This window comes from Nannospalax galili, unplaced genomic scaffold, assembly GCF_000622305.1.
Source record: "Nannospalax galili isolate Female #2095 unplaced genomic scaffold, S.galili_v1.0 scaffold1566, whole genome shotgun sequence".
Classification (NCBI taxonomy): Eukaryota; Metazoa; Chordata; class Mammalia; order Rodentia; family Spalacidae; genus Nannospalax; species Nannospalax galili.
In genome coordinates this window covers 375,281-385,434 of record NW_008354223.1, presented here as the reverse complement: position 1 = coordinate 385,434, position 10,154 = coordinate 375,281, and positions in this window count along the sequence as shown.

Below are 10,154 nucleotides of genomic sequence, written 5' to 3'. Positions count from 1 at the left end.
AGTCAATCGTTACCTGGGGAGTGGCCTTCCCTCGGCCGCACCCCCAGTCCGTGCGGCCCTTACACACCTTCCCGAGTCTCGGAGTCACTCACTGCACCTGCCCCACCTGCCTCGTCCACATTCTCGTATTTGTTCAAAGCTTTCTCTGAACAGAACTTTTTGTCTCTTAAAAAGGTAGCAAAAAGCTCCACTTCAATCAGGTTCTTCCTCTGCATAAGAATGATTCCAGGATAGGAGAGAGAAAGAGAAAGAGAGAGAGAGAGAGAGAGAGAGAGAGAGAGAGAGGAGAGAGAAAGTTGTTCAGGAAAAAGTGATGGGGCGATATGGGAAGAGTTGGAGAGGATTTGATCAAAACACCTCATATGCATGTATGAAATTCTCAATACTTTTTTTAAGTTAAAAAAAATCTTATGGCTTTTACAGAGTTTTTGTTCTTTTCGTAATTTTAACAGTCTTTACCTTTCATTTTATTACCCTGTGCGAAGAAAAGAACCTTGTTCAAATAGAAAACATGCAGGTAGGGTTTGAACTGTTCAATGTGTACCGGAAAATCAGTTACCTGCTTTTGTACGGTTCGAAAGTGGTTCTCAGATTCCAACACGCATAAGAATCACCAGTTAAAACTAAATTTGCAGAGATGTTCCTTCAAAGTTTCTGATTTAATAGGCCTGGTGGGGGACTTCTCTAACAATTTTCACTTGATACAGATTGTGTGAATCACTTGTTTAGAGAACTGTATTGTTTTGGTGCCTTGTTTGTAGAGGGAAGGTGGTCCTGTAAAAGATGACCTTTGCCCCACCCTCTTTGCCCCATGATTGGTGCCCTTGTAAGTGTATTTGACTAAGCAAAATTCTTGCAGGTTTCCAGGGAAGGGCTTCCTGCTTGCATGTATGTATGTATTTATGGACACACATGCACATACATATGCATAAAACTCATAGTTCGTTCATAATAGACAACTATGCGTGCAATTTCATAACTACCCTGAGGCCATAAGACAACCAGTCCTGAGAAAGTGGGAGCCCACGTGTGCAGAGCACAAGAGTACAGCACACTGGTAAGTCAGGAAAGGAACCTGAACTTGCCGCACCGGGTGATTTGTTACTCAAGCCTGGCTTGTGGTTATGAACTCAGGATATTTATCAATGTTGTTCACCTGATTTCATATTCAGTCCAAAAAAGTGTCCTGACTGCTGTCCCTTTCTGCAAGACAGAGTTCATTTAAATTTTATGCTATGGTTGTAACTGTGATTTTTAAAAAATTGAATTGAAGTTTATTTGTTGCCAAATACTTGTGCCACTAAAGATATTGATGTAGTCCTGAGCATGTTCTTACCGCGCTCACCCTGTTGTGTTTCCTGGGATAACTGCTGGTACCAGTAGCTCCCAAACTCTTTCTACCACAGGGAAATGGTGGGACAGGGCTTCATGGGAAGCAGCTGAGGGTGATGATTCACTTTCTGTCTATTCCTTGTGTTGACATCTTTGTGCTTCAGGTTCACCTAAGTTCTGGGCAGTTTTCTAATGGAAAAAGTAGCCTCAGCAAATGATCTTAATTTTCCGCTTCTATCACTAGCATAAAGCTCTTATTAATAAGTGGGTTATGTTATTTGGGGTAATACTGGTAATATCCTCCAAACTAATAATATAATAAAGACGTAATAAAATAAAATAATTAAACTGATAACCACTAAATGGGCACGTTTCTGTTTGGGGTATGGGGAGGGGCTGTGCTCTCTGGCCTTATTCTAAGACCCAGGCTACTGTAAGCGCTGACATGTTTTAGTGCAACACTCTCCAGGCTCTTTGAGGCTTTGACATGTGGTTTGTACACAGAGGAAAGGGGAAAGGTGTAAGTCACTTCCATGAGGGTTTGGGGGCCCATGCCAAGAATTGGAGCATCTTACTTCTGTTCACATCCTTTTTGAAAGCTGGGAACAGTAGTGTGGCACTTCGCAGAAAGAAAAGGAAGTAGATGTCTTATTAAACAAAAAAATTGTTCCATCGTCTGGGAATTTCCACTAAAGATTGAAAGAGAAACCTCTTTTAAAAATGAGCAGCCAGATAGGCAAGCATCAGGATTTATAAAATCTTAAATCCTCTTTTTTAAATAAAATATTTCCAGAAGTTTATAATAAAAAAATATGAAATGTGCCAGAATTATAATCCCATGTTTCTCAGGTCCTGTTGCAAAACAAAAAATGAACATTTTAAAGTAATAAGGAGTAGAACTTAGACTATCAGGATGCTGTACACATTTATTACTGTGGAGTCATCAATCATATGAAGAGGGTATTAATGCAGAAAGAAAGCCTGCGATGACTCTCTATGGTGAAAGACTGCTCAGGAAAATAAAAGTAGTCACGATTGAAGGCAGCAGCAAGCGAGGCATGGTTTCAGAATGAGGCATGGGGTTGACAGAGATTCCCGGTCCTGCAGTGGCATCCAAAACTATGTTCCCTCTTCCATGGGATGTAATTGTTTCTGAGCAGTGCTTGTCTATCCTAGAAATGCAATTTCTTATATCTAGGTGTGAACTCAGAACTGAAATACAGCCAGTTACACTAGGAAAGTCAAACGAATCTGTTACTTCTAGGGCAGAAATTTTTTTTTTTTGGTCTTTTTGAGACGGGGTCTCCCTGTAGCCCCAGCTGTCCTGGAACTCACTATGTAGACCAGGCTGGCCTTGAACTCATAGAGATCCACCTGCCTCTGCCTCCCGAGTGCTGGGATTAAAGGCGTGCGCCACCACGCCCAGCCCGAAATTTTAAAAATCAGATGTGCCTTCACGGTTCTATTTTCTTTTCACTACGTGGATGCAGCTGACAAAATATGAAGTGATGGCAGAGGTAGGTGCGGAAATGGCCTTCATCCAGAAACACTCTATAGTCAAATGCTGTCCACCAGTCAGAAAAATCCCACCTTGATAGGTAAGGGAGAAATAAACTGTTTTTGCAAAATATGTTATAACTACTAACATTATCAAGTCTGACGATGGAAATGTTGAAAGAGGATTATTTGGTATAAGGTCATATAGGAAGACATTGGATTTTATTGTGGAAGGGAGAAGAAGGTGTGATATAATTTTAAGGACAAGAAAGGGGCTATTTGGTTCTTGTTTAAAAAGAACAAATTAGGATGAAGAGTGAGTTGTAAGACTGGAGAAACAGAGAGGAGATTGTTCTGGTACCAATTCAAGACCAAAATAATCAATGCTAAGCTACAATACTGAGATGATGTTTAGTAAAATTTGAAAGAGGAGTCATAGGGGAGGGTGAACACGAGCAAAGTACTTTAAATGCACGTATGAAAATATCCTAATGAAAGCCATTGTTGTAGTTAGTATATGTTGATAAAAAGGAACAAGCAGTTCTAGGTGACTAGTCTCTGGGGAAGAGAAAGGAGACGTCTCACAATTACATTCCCACCTTGGGCAGTTGTAGAGTTAGATTAACCAAGTTTGTGATCTTTAAGAACATCAACAAGGGGACAGCTTTGTCATTAAGATATTTCTGCCTACCTCTTGGGAGTGAGGAGTCAGCACTTGGCACAAAAACTGAGGTCATGGTAACAGACTGTTCTGTATACTAAAATGTTACGAGATAACAACTGAGTCAGATGTGGGAACTTGGGACACACACGCACTTAAAGTGTCTGCTACCTCTACCCTAAGAAGAAAGGCAGGGACAAAAAGGGATGTGGCAAGCAGAAAACTTGGTTTCTTCAAATTGAGAATGTTTTAACAAGGAAGTAATCTACAGTGGTGTTGCAAGCTCCAGGGAAGGAACAGTGCAGCTGTCCTGAGGTGACCAAGCTTTCCTCCTTGGGTTACATCTAGTAACAATGAGAGAGGCTCATACATACTTCAGGATTAGCATGTCTAATTGATTGTGCCTTCCACCCCCAGGTGCATAGAGGAAATGATGTCACTATAACCAGAAATCGTTGGCCATAATCCTGTACCACAGCCAAAGTCTAGTAAATGGATATTACAGGAGTGTAAAGAAGGTAGAGCCCCACTGCTTAGTTTCAGGCCTGCTGACTGGGTCTCCTGCTTCCTTCAAGCGGGGAAGGGAGCAGGGCCTTCCTCACAGTCAACAGATGGGTGTGGGAGTGGCATGCTTCCTCTGGCTACTCTGGGGAGGCAGGAGCTACATTTGTGTGAGGCTATTATTTTATCACACACACCCAAGAGCTTGGCTGGTTTAGGTTTTTATTTTGCATGTGTCATTTATCACTTTCTCAAACTGCTAAGCAACAAAATCAAACAAAATGAATGGATTTAGGACCTAAAGTTTCCTATTTACTGCCAAATGGTCACCTAAATATAATTATCAGTAGGTTTACAGGAAAATTAAAAACTCTATGAACCATGCTGTTGCAGATTTCTTCAACATTCTATTCGAGTTTAAATAGTTTCCAGGGACTCTGAAAATGAAAGAAATGATGGGGTAGAGTCTGTACCTCAGGTGTTTACAGAGTAAAACAGATGAGAATGAAATACGATGACCAGGAACCATTTAAAATGTAACTGCAATTACTGCTAATGAAGCTTACTTAAATGTTATTAGGAGAAAAATTTAAGATTATTTATAGGGATGATAGAGCAGAACCCCAAGGGGGGCATCACTGGAACAAGGCCAGCCTAAGCCCATTGATTTTTGCAGTTATAACATCTGAAAATTGCTGGGTATGTTTTGTGGTGATGGTGTAAGCGGCTCTTTTCTACAGAGCCTTCCTTGGGTAACATCCCAGTCAACTTTCCCTCTGATAGCTTGCAGTTAAGCTGTTGAAAGGTCTTTCTGAGCATAGATTCCATCACCTCTTACCTCCATGTAGCCGTGAGAGTTTTGAACTTGATTCAAACATTGAGTTTGAAGTAAAGAATGTTTTAAATATAAATACCTGAAACATTAAATGTGTATGTTTTCTCCATGAGGATGGTACCCCCAGATGTAAAAGGGTAGCATGCAGATAAAGTATGAACGAATGTCTGCCCTGCTTTGCGACAATGCTGTGTGAACAGAACCTCCAGGGGGTAATGCTGGGAAACAAGGCAGGAGGAAAGATGTGAGAATGAAATGTATCCACCATGCTTAAATATGTCTGTTTATGGGCTGGAGAGATGGCTCAGCCGTTAAGAGCACTGACTGCTCTTGCAGAGGACCTGGGTTCATTTCCCAGCACCCACATGGCAGCTATGAACCGTCCTTAACTCCAGTTCCAGGGGAATCCAAAGCCCTCTTCTGACCTCTGAGGCATTGCACGACACGGGTGCACTCACATACATGAGGCAATACACTCATACACATAAAATAAAAATAATAAAATATTAAAAATACAAAAACGTCTGTCTGTTTAAAGGCCCAGCATGGTGGTGCACACCTTTAATTCCCAGAGCTCTAGGCCAGCCTGGTCTGCAGAACGAGTTCCAGGCCAGCTGTGGCTACAGGGAGACCCTGTTAAGTAAAAAGTTAATTTTTAAAGTATGTGTCACATGTCCTATGCATTATTTAAAAGAAATTCCTGGGTCTAAATAATTACTCCAAGTAATACAACTCTGTGTTTTAGGTCAAATTTTATCACAATTTTTAGGATGATGTATGTTTTGTACAGCGTTGAAGAGTGTGAACCCTGCTCATAGTATGGTAGCCTGCTGTCTGCTCCCTGGACTGGTGTTCTTCAAAGTGAGTATATCTTGCTTCCTGGCTCTGGTAACATAAATCATCTACTCCTGGAGTAGCTATGATTCCAACATGTACATACATTGATTCATTGAATTTCTTCATGATTATGTCAACATAAAAACACAGTTCTGGCTTCAAATAAGAGATGTTTATTCTGAAGCCAAATATGAGTGACCATGGCCCTGGAATGAGATTCAGGTTACCCAAAAAATTATGTTCCACTATGAAAAGGGTTCCATGAAATTTTATGAGTTACAGAACAAAGCAAGTCATAATTCAATTATTTAACAGCTAAATACTAGAGGCCACAGGTGGGCGGTGATAGCCCACCACAAACTGGATTGGGAAACTGGTATTTCCAATCCTATCTGATGACATTCTTTGGATGGGTGAAAGCTAGTGGTCTGCTAAGGGTACTTTTAAGGTTTTGATAGTAGCAAGGATGTCAGGTCAGTCACAGCCGTAGGCAGTGGATGGATTTCAGCAGGCTAAGATGATTTGGCCCTGGTCTATAACATCTTAATTCTCCCTAATCACAAACTCTCTCTCTCTCTCTCTCTCTCTCTCTCTCTCTCTCTCTCTCCTCTAAGATAAATAATTTTATAAAGAGTAGATTTAATATATTAAGATATTTCCTAACAGAGATTGAGACTTCAATATCAATTTGTCATAAATATTATCAAACTATGGTACAGAAATCTTTGATTTACACTATTTTTATTTTCTTACCCTTTTTGCTATATTTTGGAATAAGTTCTTCCAGATTAAATGAGTAGTTTGTAACCATGAGGAAAAGTACAGGTACATAGAGAAACTAGGAGGGGCATTTATAACTAAGAAATATTAACAATGCTCTAACTAGCTACATTTCTTATCTGTAACCTGAATTTTATTACCAGCAATCAAGACTTCCTGCATGCTAGGCAGGTTTCCTTCTTTTTGAGACAGAGCCTTAGGCCCAGAAAGGCCTCAGGTTCCCTATGTGGGCAAGGATAATCTTGAATTCTCATCTTTCTGCCACTACCCCCCAGTGGTGGCATTACAGGCCTGCACCACCATGCCTGGTTTAGGCAGTGCTGGGGATTGAACCCAGGACCCTACGCATGCCACGTTAAGTTGTCTATCAGCTGAGCTACATACCCAGTCCTGACTTTTTCTTTAGTGGAGCTTACAAAATTTCCAAACTGTTTTTCTGTCTTACCCAATGTTTTAAAGAATGAACTTGAGTCATGTATATGTAACTAAGCACATCTATAACTCCTACTAGGGACTGCATCTATGTTGTTACTGCTATTCAGGATCACATGGGGATTTTAAACCACTGACTCATTGAGATAAATGTATGTCTGACTTTTTTCCATTTACTTTCACTAAGGTAAATATAAAGAGAACATTAGCATATGTATTCTGAGGCGGAAGTTAAGATTGACTTAATCAAATGAAATTGGCTAATCAAATACTGATTACGGCTCTTCTGTTGTGCCAAGAACTGTGATGTGCATGAGTAAATAAAGGCTGTTACATCTCTGTGAATGCCCTGTGCTGAATAGAAACTTAAAGCTGGCAGAGACTCTGAGAATGGGGTAGAGGCTATTGGTAGGGACTTACAGCTTTTTAACTTATTGCTGTATGCTGACCACACACACACACACACACACACACACACACACACACTTCCATTTTAAACTCCTACTGACTTGTAAAAACTTTAGAAAGTTTGTCTTTTTGTTTCTTTTTTTAATACAAAAGAGCTTTCTAAACCGTTTGGAGGTTTGAAATTATGTTTACGTAACTGAGTTTTAAATGTCCAAAATTTTCAAATTTTTGAAATGATTTTTTAAAAAACTATACGGCTATGCCATGCATGGTGGCACACGCCTTTAATCCCAGCACTTGGAGGCAGAGGCAGGCAGATCTCTGTGAGTTCAAGGCCAGCCTGGTCTACATAGTGAGTTCCAGGCCAAATAGGGCTACATGGAGATCTTGTCCCCCCCCCAAAAAAATTACACAACAAAGCATTTGAATAATTATTCAAAGTTTCTTGATATTTAGGTTGTGAAACTGAGGCTTTAGTAGCTCGGCCATCTCTCAGCCCAGTGTACAAAGCTTCAATTGCTAAGCCACATGGAAAGCAAATAGTCTTTTTAAATATGCCTTTATTTTATTTTTTTTGAAAAACTAAAATCCTTAATCATTGTGATTGTGACTGCCTTTGAGATCAAAGGTCTATTTTTACACTCACTGGGTATTGTTTACTCATTTTAATCATTGAATTATTTTGTGAATTCTTAAACACTTGTTTAGACAGAGTTTTCTTATAGTCCCAACTGACCTGGAACTCACTAGATCAACCAGGATGGTTTCAGTCTCACAGAAATCTGCCTGCCTCTGGCTCCCAATAGAGACAAGTGCCACCATGCCTGGCTAATTCTTAAAAACTTTAAAGAGCTCAATGATGTTAATATTTTCATTGATACCTTCTAATTTTATTTTAGGGTTTTTTTTCTCCCTAAAAACATAAAATCAACTCTAAGTTTTTAAGCTGTTGATATGTGGTCAGTATTTTTCCAAGATTTTTATTGAAATAGTTTCAGTGAAGACAAGTATATATTTTCTCTTATGTTTTTTCTAACTCTGTAGGTTTTATTACATTTTTAATTTTGTGTAATATTTAATTTGCATATTACAGGCAGGATGGTTCTGGCTATTTCTTTTTTCAAATATAGCCTGATTATTCTAATGCTATTTAAAGTAATCATTTTCCATTGGCTTAAGATGACAACTTTATCATATGCACAATCTATCTCCATATTTTTGAATTATTTAATTTATTATTTAAACTTAATCCTCAAATACTATGTATTAATACAATACTTCTGTATTAATTGTTCAGCTTTATAATATTCCATCTGTAGTTCTCTTTAACTCTTCTTTGTTTTTGTAGATTTATTTTTATATCTAATTATTTAAGATTTGTTTGTCTGTTGGGGATAGGGTATGGGCATGTAAGTGCAGTTGCCTGCAAAGGCCAGAAGACAAGGTCAGATCCCCTGGAGCTGGAGTTACAGGAGGTTGTGAGTTGTCCATTGTGGGTGCTGGGAACTGAACTCTGGTCCCCTGCAAAAGCAATACACACTCTAAACCATTATACCATCTCTCTAGTCCTTTATGATTTTTTAAAAAGTTATACTTTTTTTTCATCCAGATAAATGTTAGATTTAGCATATGAAGTACAAAGTACCTTAAACGGCTCGTACCGTACACACATTTTTTTAAATGGTCTTCCACGAAGTTTTACATTTTTAAAGCTTAGCTCTTGTACATTAAAAAAAATTTCTTTTTCCTTTTATGGTATTTGTAGTAACTTTTAAATGGGATCTTTTGTCACGAAGCTTTCTAATTGTTTGCTGTTAACTTATAGGATAATCATTTTTATTTGGTGATACTTTGTTACTTTATTGTGTAAGAGTGAGACCACTGAGGACAAGTCAGCCTTTCGGGTTGCAACAGCAAGAGGTTTATTAGATACACAGGTACCTGTGGGCACAGAGTCTCCTCGGAGGACTTGCGCGCCCCAGGTTGGAGTTTGGCAGTTTTTATAGGGCAGAAGCAGGGTACAGAAGCAGAAGAGCAGTTATTCATTAATTCAAAAACACAGAGTAATTTCAAAAATACACAAGGATATGGGGTAAGGGTCGGGGCTAAGGGGAAGTGGGATTACTGGTATCGAAAACACACAGAGATATGGGGTAAGGGTCGGGGCTAAGGGGAAATGGGATTACTGGTATCGGGCCCTAAGGGTGGTCCTTCCGCCCGTAAGATTTGTTTACAGCTTGATCCTTGAAGCTTGACCAGCGGTGCCTGCCTGTTTTGCAGCTTTTAGATAAGGCTGGTTCTGGCTTCTGGCTGACAATGGGCTTGTGGAGCTTTTAGATAAGGCTGGTTCTGGCTTCTGGCTGACAATGGGCTTGTGGAGCTTTTAGATAAGGCTGGTTCTGGCTTCTGGCTGACAATGGGCTTGTGGAGCTTTTAGATAAGGCTGGTTCTGGCTTCTGGCTGACAATGGGCTTGTGGAGCTTTTAGATAAGGCTGGTTCTGGCTTCTGGCTGACAATGGGCTTGTGGAGCTTTTAGATAAGGCTGGTTCTGGCTTCTGGCTGACAATGGGCTTGTGGCGCCTAGTTTCCTCACTGGTTCTGGCTTCTGGCTGACAATGGGCTTGTGGCGCCTAGTTTCCTCAGTTGAGAAATGACTAAAGTTTGCATTTTGAAGAAGGATGGAAGGCACAATGTGGATTTTGTGGGAAGAGGCGGATTTTCCACTTTTTTTTTAAACCCCAAGTTTACCAACAAAATAATGGGTTGCAGTAGCTTTGGTGACTCTTAGACTGTGGAATCAGTATTCATTTCCTATCATGTTTTTGTTGCAGGTGGTCTAATTTACATCCCTTTCCAGACAGCTGGAATTC